At 39.7% G+C, this 9,570-nt stretch overlaps 1 protein-coding gene across 13 annotated transcripts in view; it reads left to right on the top strand.

The window, feature by feature from the left end:
- Positions 1-9,570, top strand: part of HHAT (hedgehog acyltransferase) — a 309,501-nt gene that overhangs the window by 1,796 nt on the left and 298,135 nt on the right. The window lies entirely within an intron of this gene.

Here is a 9,570-nt window from a genome sequence, read left to right as displayed (position 1 = left end):
CATTCTCCATGTTGTGTCTTTCTTATAATTTTTCTTCCTCTTTTCTCGGTGGCAGTCCCTATATTTAAGTGGTGAATAAGGACAGTGAGTTCTGACCTGAAAGATTCAACTAATATTAACTTAATGAGGACAATGTGCTTGCCAAGTAAATCTATTACATCCGTTATTTCTAAACTTTACAGTAACTGGGAAGGATAGTAGGGTTATCCCTTTTTGCTGCAGAATAAAGAAAGGCTTAGAGGAGATCTCAAAGCCACAGAGTGGTAAATGTTGGGGTCGGTTTTGCACTGCTCTTTCTGGATCCAAGCCTGTGCTTTGTCCCCTGTTTCCTTTGCCCTCTTCTTGGGAAGCAGGTTATCTAGACTAACTTCGAGTGAAAGGCCAAGTTTCTGGAGAGAGCAGTCATTTTTGTGGGTGGTTAAATGTTGGTGGGAACTCTGTAGGTGACATCAGGAACTAGTCAGCGCCGGCTTCACTCACGTGTGTGTCTCCTGCTCCCAGTTCAGGGCCTGGCCCAAGGGGAAGCGCCCCTTAATTGTTGTGTTGGAGTTCCCTGGCTTGGGTGAAATCCTGGGTTCCTTGTAAGAGATTCTTTACCTTTTTTTGTGCCGGGGACTTCTTTGGAGTCTGCAGAGGCCAGTTTTTTTAAAAAAAATACATAGGGTTAAAATTATATTGAAACAAAGTTATCAAAATAGCATAAAAAACTATGAGAGTATTTTATGTGTTTATTAGTACATTGTCACAAAATTCAGTGCAGTGTCAAAGAACTCATAATTTCAAAGTCGTGATGCTCATGGAAACAATATTTTGCAGTATTGCAACAGCTGCACAGTGGTATGAAAGTATCTGTGACTCTTATGGGTGACAAAGTCACCAGAGTTGCCCTTACTGGTATGGTTTGTTGTCCACATTTATAATCAGATGAAATCCTGAGTTTCAATTAGAGGTTCATGAAAATAAGGATGGATAAGAAGAAAACTTTAAGTTCATGGTCCCTTGAATTCTACTATGGACACCTTGTGGGTGGAGGGCTGGATCTCCTAGATTACAGGCCCTGCTTAGTGGTTGGTTGTCTTTGGAGTTCTTACCGGCCAGCCTAGTGCATTACTGGTAGCTGTTTCTTTCTCCTTCAGTTGGTGTCTCTTTCTGTGCCGATTCACAGTTGTTTCTGGAGACAAAAGCTCTTGAGAGGGAATTGCTGGACTGTTTACATAGCTACCTGCTCCTTCTGTGGGCCGTTCTGCTGGAGAATCTTCCTGCCATAGTGGATGTGTGTCATGTGGTACATGACAGCCTTTCTTTTCTTCTGTGAGAGTGAAAATGAACTTTAATGGTGTACAGTATTACCAGTGTCAAGGAAGAAAAAGGAGTTAGCAGTATATTTCCCACAGACATTTAAAAGATCTTAAGATGTTACTGTGATCAATTTTATGGTAATACATTTGAAAATTCAGATGAAATAGGCAAGTTTTTTAAAAATAAAATGCCTTGCCTAAGAGATAAGAACTAGAAAATATGAGTAGTCCTATATCTATTGAAAAAATTCAATTTGTAGTTAAAGACCTTTCCATAGAAAAATTTCTTGGCCCAGATGGCTTCACTAGTGAAATATTCTGAACATTTAAAGAAAATGAAAAAGAGGGAACACCCCCCAGCTGCTTTTATGAGGCCGGTGTAATCTGTTACTGAAGCTAGATAAGGCCAAACACTCAAAAAAAGATGCAAAAGTCTTACACAAGGTATTGGTAAATCAAATTTAACAATCTATAAAAAGGATACTAAGCCAATACCAAACTGTAAATTTAAACTTTGTCTAATGTTAGAAAGTCGATGAGTGTGGTTTAACCACATACACAGAGTAAAGGAGAAAATTTACTTGATAAAATTCAACACCCGTTCATGATTTGCAAGCTGCGACATTACTGAGAGAATTTAAAGATTTAAAATAATGGAGCGTATGTCATTGCTCTGCGAATAAATCTATAGATTCAGTACAATCCCAATCAAAATCTCAACAGATGTTTTTCAAGATAGGAGTTGATAAACCATTTTGAAATTTATTTGGAAGTTCTAGAAAATTTGAGAAAAAGCAAAGTTGGATGACTCAAGCTACTAGATCGATACGTTTAAGGTCACTATGGTTTTGACAATGCTAGACAGACCATGGAACTGAGTAGAGAGTCCATGACCAGCCTCACGCATATGTGGTCGCTTGATTTATGGCAGAGGTGACACTGCAGTGCAATGAAGAAAGGTTAGTTTTTTCAGTAAATGATGCTGGGCCAATTGTCTTTCCAGCTAGACAAAATGAATCTTGATCATACCTCATGTCATATGTAAAAATTAATCAAGAGCCAGCCCTGGTGGTCTAGTGGTTAAAGTTTGGCACTCTCACTGCTTTGGTGGCCCTGGTTTGCTTCCCAGTTGTGGAAGCACACCACCCGTCTGTCAGCTGCCATGCTGTGGTGGCAGCTCACATAGAAGAACTACAAGGACTTACAACTAGGATATCCATCCAGCCATGCACTGGGGCTTTGGGAAGGAAAAAAAAAGAGGAAGATTGGCAACAGATGTTAGCTCAGGGTGAATCTTTCCCAGCAAAATAAAGTTCAATAAAAAAAAAATTTAACCAAGGTACATTGTGCACCTACATGTGAAAACTAAAACAATAAAGCTTCTGGAAGAAAGCAGAGCAAAATATCTTTATGACCTAGGTACAGTCAAAGACTTAGTGAATAGGACACAAAAAGCACTAATTATAAAGGAAAATATTGGTAAGAACTTCTGTTCATCTAAAGATTGCATACAGAGAGTGAGAAGGCAAGCTACAGAATGGGTGAAGGTATTTGTAATTCATATATCTAATAAAGAACTCATGCCCAGAGCGTAGAAAGAACTTGTACTAATCAAAGAAAAAGATGGACAGCCCAATAGAAAAATGAGCAAGAGTCACTTCATAAAGAGGATCTCCAATAAACATGTTTATTGGGATAAACTTTCAGATGTTTATCCCAATATACCTATGAAAAGGTGGTCAACCTCATCGGTAATTACGGAAATGCAAATTAAAACTACAATGGGCTATCACTATATATGCACCAGAGTGGCTAAAATTAAAAAAACTGTCAGTGCTAAGAACTAGTTGGGATATGGACAAACTGGAACTCTCATACATTGCTGATGGGTATGAAAATTAGTATAACTTGGAAATTGTTTTGTGGTATCATTTACTAAAGCTGGGCATGCGCATCCCTATGACCAGCTTCTTCATCCTTAGATACTCAACAGTAAGGCATACGTATGTGCACCAGCAGACGTGTAAAAGAATATGCACAGCAGTATTACTCATAAGAGCCCCAAGTTGGAAACAACCCACATGTTCATCAATAGTAGAATGGAAAAATGCAGAAATAAATTGTTGATACAATGGAATACTCTGTCGTAATGAGAATTACTATTGCCGAGTAGTTTACAATAATAGAGTACTCAGCAAATTCTTGCCTCACACACAACATGGATGAGCCTCACAAGCATAAAGCTGAGCCAAAAGAAGTTAGACACAACAGAGTAAGTGCTGTGTGATTCTGTTTATGTGAAGTTCAAAAACAGGCGAAGCTAACCAAACTATGATGATAGAAATCAGACTCGTGGTCACCTTCAGGGGAGTTTTAAGAGAAGACAGAGGGGCTTCAGAGGCAGTCAGTTTTTTATCTGAGTGGGAATTACTGGAGTGAGTCTGCTTTTTGAAAGTCTTAAATTCTTTATTTAAGTATATTTTAATACAAAGTTTACTTAAAAGACTATATCCTAAAAATATGGTTCATTCAGATGCGCCTAATCTGGGGAGGGTAAAATGTGGTGGTCGTGATTCTTGGTGACTAAAAAGGCTTAAAATAGGTTGAGAATTTTCAGGGGAAAGAGTACACTATCACCTCAGGAGCTTTTTTGAATTTAGGGGCTTATAAAATTGACTCCTTTTTGCCAGTCTTTAACAGCGGAGATCTGCCTTAAGGGCAGTTCATATAAAAGACTTGGAGTTATGTTTGATGTTAAGATTGATATCAGCGTGGGACGGGAGCTAAAAAATGCTAAGGAGAACTGAATGCAAAATTTTGTTTTCAGATTTAATTTTCTTGCAATGTAAGTTTTTAAAGTTTATAACGATTAGATTAAAATATTCTGATGTTTTATATAAATCCTTTGAGGTAGGTGCTTTCCTCCCACGGGGCCATGAATGAATTGTGGGCAGGATGGCATGTTAGTTTCCTGTTGCTTCTGTGAGAAATCACCACAAACTTAGTGGCTTAAAGAACGTAAGTTTATTATCTTATAGTTTTGTAGGTCGGAAGTTTACAATGGCTTGGCAGGGCTGCGTTTCCTCTGGAGGCTCGGGGTGGGGAAAGGGGAGGGTCTTTCGTTGTTATGGCTGTTCAATGCCTCCCACATTCCTTTGTTTGTGGCCCCTTCCTCCACTTTCAAAGCAGGTCACTCCAGCCTCTGCCTCCATCATCTGTCTCCTCTCTGTCTCTGCCCCTCCGTCTTCCCTCTTAGGAGGACCTGTGTGATTACATTGGGCCCACAGGGATAATCAGGGATTGTGTTCCCCATCTCAGGATCTGTAACTTAATCATATCTGCCAAGACCCTTTGCCATGTAAGGTAACATATTTACAATTTCTGGGGATTAGGACATGGACACCTCTGGGGAACCATATTTGGGGGATCTTACAGATAGGATCTTTATATTTTGTCTTCACTAATAGTGCAGTTCCCGGTTGTCAGAAGGAGCCCATTGATGTTTGTTGAATGAAGAAATGGGTCTAAGATTTCCCTATTAGAAGTATAGTTTCTGAAAGCAGAGAAGTGATGGTCTTGCCCTACTCTCACTCTGCCACATCTGGAGTTTGGGGTTTGGCTCTAGGTACCTACAGTGTAAAGAGACAACTGACAGAATGGTAAAAGGTCTGGGAACCAAGCCATTGAAGAAATGGTTGAAGGAATCATGGTTGTTTGTCCTGGGATAGGGCTTGGGATGGAGTGGGTGGCATGAATTTTCTTTAACTGTTTGAAGGAGTATTATTGGAATGAGCAATTAATCCTTTTAGTGTACTTAATAATAACAGCAATAACATTAAAAACAACAAGAATAAGCATTTTAGAGCTTACTGTGTCGAAGGCACTGTTTTATCACTTGTTAAACTCATTTAATCCTCACAGCAACTCTGTGAGGGTTTCTATTATCCCTATTTTACAGATAAGGAAATTGAGGCACAGAGAGGTTATACAACTTGTCCTAGGGCACACAGCTAGAAAGTAGCAAAGTTGGGATTCAAACTTTGGCATTCTGACTTGAGAGCCATCTTCTAAACTATCACATTATCCCATCTTTATGCCTTTTTGTTCCAGAAGGTAGACTAGGACTAGTGGCAGAAGTGTTTTCAGAAATAGAGGGACAGATATTGATTAAGTTTAAGGAAAAAACAGGATAACAATCAGAACTACTTACGAACAGTTTCTCTGCCTTGGAATGGAAATGGTCGGGTAGGTTATTGTAAAAGGAATAACCAAACTGGCTGGAGATTAGACCAGGTGACGATAAGGTCCCTAATGATTTTGAAATTCTGATTTGGGAACATTATTTTTTTCGTATTATTTATATATAGTGTATATATGTACATTTTATATGTGTACATACATACATATATATAATATATATATGAAATATATATAAATAAATAAAATATATGTAGAAATATATATAAATAAAAAATATATAAAATATATGTATAATATATATATATAAAAAACAACCTTTGTGACATTTGATGTAATAAAGATCCATTGTGAAATGCAGTTTTTCCATTAACTTTCCAGATTTTATCTATTGGGAACTCTAACATACTGGTGTGGTAGGCCATGTCCCCACCCTTTTTAAGGTGCCATTACTACTCCTTCCACAGAGATGGAATCTGTTCTCTCCTCCTGCTTGAATCTGGGCTGGCTTTTTGACTTGCTTTGGCCCATAAAATGTGCTGTGAATTCCGGAGTCTGGTCCTTAAGACCAGGCACCTCTTGCCTTTGTTCTTTTGAAACCCTGAAGCCACCACGGTCTGAGGGTCTGACCTGCTACAGGATGAGTGCCCACAGGCAGGAGAAGCGAGGCACCTGGCTGACAGCGAGCACAACATGCCAGACATGTGCGTGAGCCCATCTTGGCCCCTCCAGCCCCCATTGAGCCGGGCAGTGACTTAGTCATAGGAGTGATGCCAGGTGAGGGCAGCAGAAGAACCGGCCGGGTTGCCATCCCACAGAATCATGAGGAAGAAGAGATCTTTGTTGTTTTAAGCCACTATGTGTTGGGATGGTTTATTATGCAAACATACATAGTATTTTGGTGCATTTTTGGAAGTAGTACATATTTTAAAATATTCCGTAGTTAGAATTTTTGCCAGTTCACCGGACCTCCTGTAATCTATCTGATCATTCCTCTGTGTTGGTGAAGCCTTTTTTGGGTTTGGAGAAGTGTTTCCCCTTAGTGTTATGTGGATGGAAGAATAAAAGTCTGTGTAAGACTCTTAAGAAGGGTTTGGAGAAAACTGTGATGTGAGAGGATGAGACGAATCTGCATTTGGGTTTCCTGGGGGATGTCATGTAACTTATATTCTGCAAAATAGGTTTCTATTTCATCAAATTGGGCCCTGGAAAAGAGCAAAAGTCTCACACCAATTTTTCTGAATGTGCTGGAATATTTCCCTACTATTTCATTTTCCTCAAAGCCACAGTCATTTCAGTGGGCATGTGCTCTTTTCACTTTTATTAGCTTGTGGTTTCTAGAGTGCTCATTTGTTCCTAAATTTAGAACTATTTCAATTTTAGTCAGCCCTGATCTCTAGGTTACTGCTGACTTTCTCTTCGTATATTTGAGGTAAATTGGTTTGGTTTAGCCTGCCTTCTTCAGTAAATCTTTTAAGAAATGTATGAGTTAGATGTTTCATGTGTATTTTGATTACATCTAGTTGATTTTCAAATTTTCTTCCTAGGGAGTGTCTAAATATCACATGGCTTTAAAAAATTATTTTGCATTTACATAGCTTCTGTTACCTTCTAGCTTACCTGATGGATAGATTTCATCATAGATTTGGGGGAAATAAAAAAAAAAAGAATCCGGAGCACACTGTAAGAATAGGGAGGTGGCTAAGAGAAGGCTCTGGCATTAGACTTGGTGGGGATGAGTCTAAATTCCACTGCTTGCTAGCTGATTTGGGGCAGGCTTCTTGACCTTTCTGAGGCTTGGTTTTCTTTTATGTTAAATGATACCAGGGGTCCTAACTTCAAAGAGTCGTTATGAAGATTAAATGAATAACACTTGAAAAGTGCTTTCTCAGCGTAGGTAATCTGTAAATAGTACTTATTATAGTACAGCTCTTAGTAAACTACAGTAAAACTCAGTAGAGGGAAATTTCAGTTTAGGACATTGAGCAACAGGTAGTTGGTTTAAGTGATGACGGTGATGCTGATCCTGAAGGACTGTTCGCATAATGCTGAGGGTGCCATTTGAAAGTCCTTTACTGCCTGTGGGTATTTGATTATAGAGCAGTTAGTGCTAGTGTGGGGACCTGGAATTGGCCACCCAAAGATATGTCTCTTTGGCATCAGGATTATTTGAGGCTCATTGCTTTTGATAAACTGGGACAGAGAAGGAGGCTCTGAGGAATGGAACTTGCCCTTCCTTAGGACACATTTACATTTGTAAGGTAAATCTCTATCTGTAAAAGCTGCCTCCCTCTCTGTACCAGGAAGAAGAAAGGAGATGGCCTTCTCTCCAAAAACTCTTAATCAATACCAAAGGCAAGGACTTAAATCTGCATTTTATTGTGCTTGTCTGGTAACCTCCTGTAACTGACTTCCCTCCCCCTCCCAACTTTAGCATTTCTTTAAGGATTAAGCATCTTTCTTTAGGCTAGGAACTGATTGCTGCGCTCACCTGTGACCGCCCAGCTCCAGACAATCGACTTGCCTCCGGCTCCGCCCACTGAGATAGCAGACCACTACCTGCTGTGTCCATCAAGCGCTGTGCCCACAGGGCAATCTTGTGACTATTGTGGGAGGGACATTTCAATCACATGTGAAACACCCTGTTTGGGGGTATATAACCACTATGTGTACCCCACTTCTTCGGTGCCCTTTCTTCCTTCGGGAAGAAAGGCCCCGGGCCATGGTTCCTCATAAAGCTTTGTTTAATTTTCTCTTGCTATTCTCTCTCATGTGAATTTAATTCGTTCTCCGGCCAGACGAACCCACATTTGGGGAGAGGAAATATCCTCCTCCCCTACACTAGATATCAAGACTGAGGAGCAGAAAAAATGAAAAAGGGAAGTGTTGGAATCCATTCGTTGCATGCGTCAAAAATAAAGAACTTTTGAAATGATACTGGAAATTGCTGTGGGAAAAGCATCTTACAGAAGTTATGTTTATGCACATTTCAGGCTTTGGCACAGTGAGCTATGCTTTTCTGCCAAGATTAAGGAACAGGATTTGTGCCTGTAAGAGAGTGGGAGTTGGGAACTGGGGCTCCAGGTTTTATTCCATCACTGGCTTCTCTGGATCTTTGGGCGGATCGCTTTTTTTTTTTTTCCCTGAGCTGGATTCTGATTCCTGAAAAAGAGCTAACAGTTAGCCCTCCTGGTGAGGATTAGAGTAGATGACATCTTTCAAAGCAGGTGGAGTGTTAAATTACAAAGTAAATGCAAATGTAAGTCGCTTCAGTATAAAGAAAGCTCTGGTAGCTGAGGAATGTTTGCCATTTTACAGCTAAGATTTTACTCTGTGGGCCTCTTGAGTTCTGTAGTTCTCAGATAAACACTTTTTGGAAATATCCAGCCTTGGGGGCCTCTTATACTCAATATGGAGGTAGAGAAAGCTCCCTGGTACTCCAGTCTGAGTTCTTTCCCGTTGATCCCAGGGAAACCTCTGCTCCGGTTTCCCTCCAACACCTAATTTAAATAAATGCATTTTCTCTCTCTTTGTCTTCACCATTTGACGTCCCAGCAACCTTCCTTAGCTCTCACATACAAATGGTACATCGGTTATGTAGGTTTATCAGGTAGATTCTTACTTAAAAACAGGCTGTGTTGCTATAGACTGGTTGTTTCCTATAGAAATCATGTTATAAATGGTGATGAGTTTCTAGGCTCTCACGGATGCTCACTTAGCTGATAATGTTGCTACGGGACCGAATCTTTGCATGAAAATGGAAAAGAAGCATTACTCACACATTTGAGTAGAGACCTCTTTGATTTCATCATGATAGCGTATGCCTGACGAATAGCATGCTTGTTTAGAGAATGAGAAATAGAAACTTGAGAATTTGTGACAGAGTTTTTGGAAACCATTATGGGTTTGGACATTTTTTAAAAGCTCTAGTTGTATTCCCAAGTGCATTACTTTATTTTCTCTGATACTGTAGTGTCATTAAATCCTTTAAAACATATCTACTCTGATTGGCTTTCTGGGTGCACAGCTGAAATGAAAAGAGAAAAGAACAGTGGGGGAGTAAAATTTCCTTGAG

This window comes from Equus przewalskii, chromosome 23, assembly GCF_037783145.1.
Source record: "Equus przewalskii isolate Varuska chromosome 23, EquPr2, whole genome shotgun sequence".
NCBI classification, from domain to species: Eukaryota; Metazoa; Chordata; class Mammalia; order Perissodactyla; family Equidae; genus Equus; species Equus przewalskii.
The sequence above is the reverse complement of the archived record's forward strand: the minus strand, read 5'-3'. Positions and strand labels throughout refer to the sequence as shown.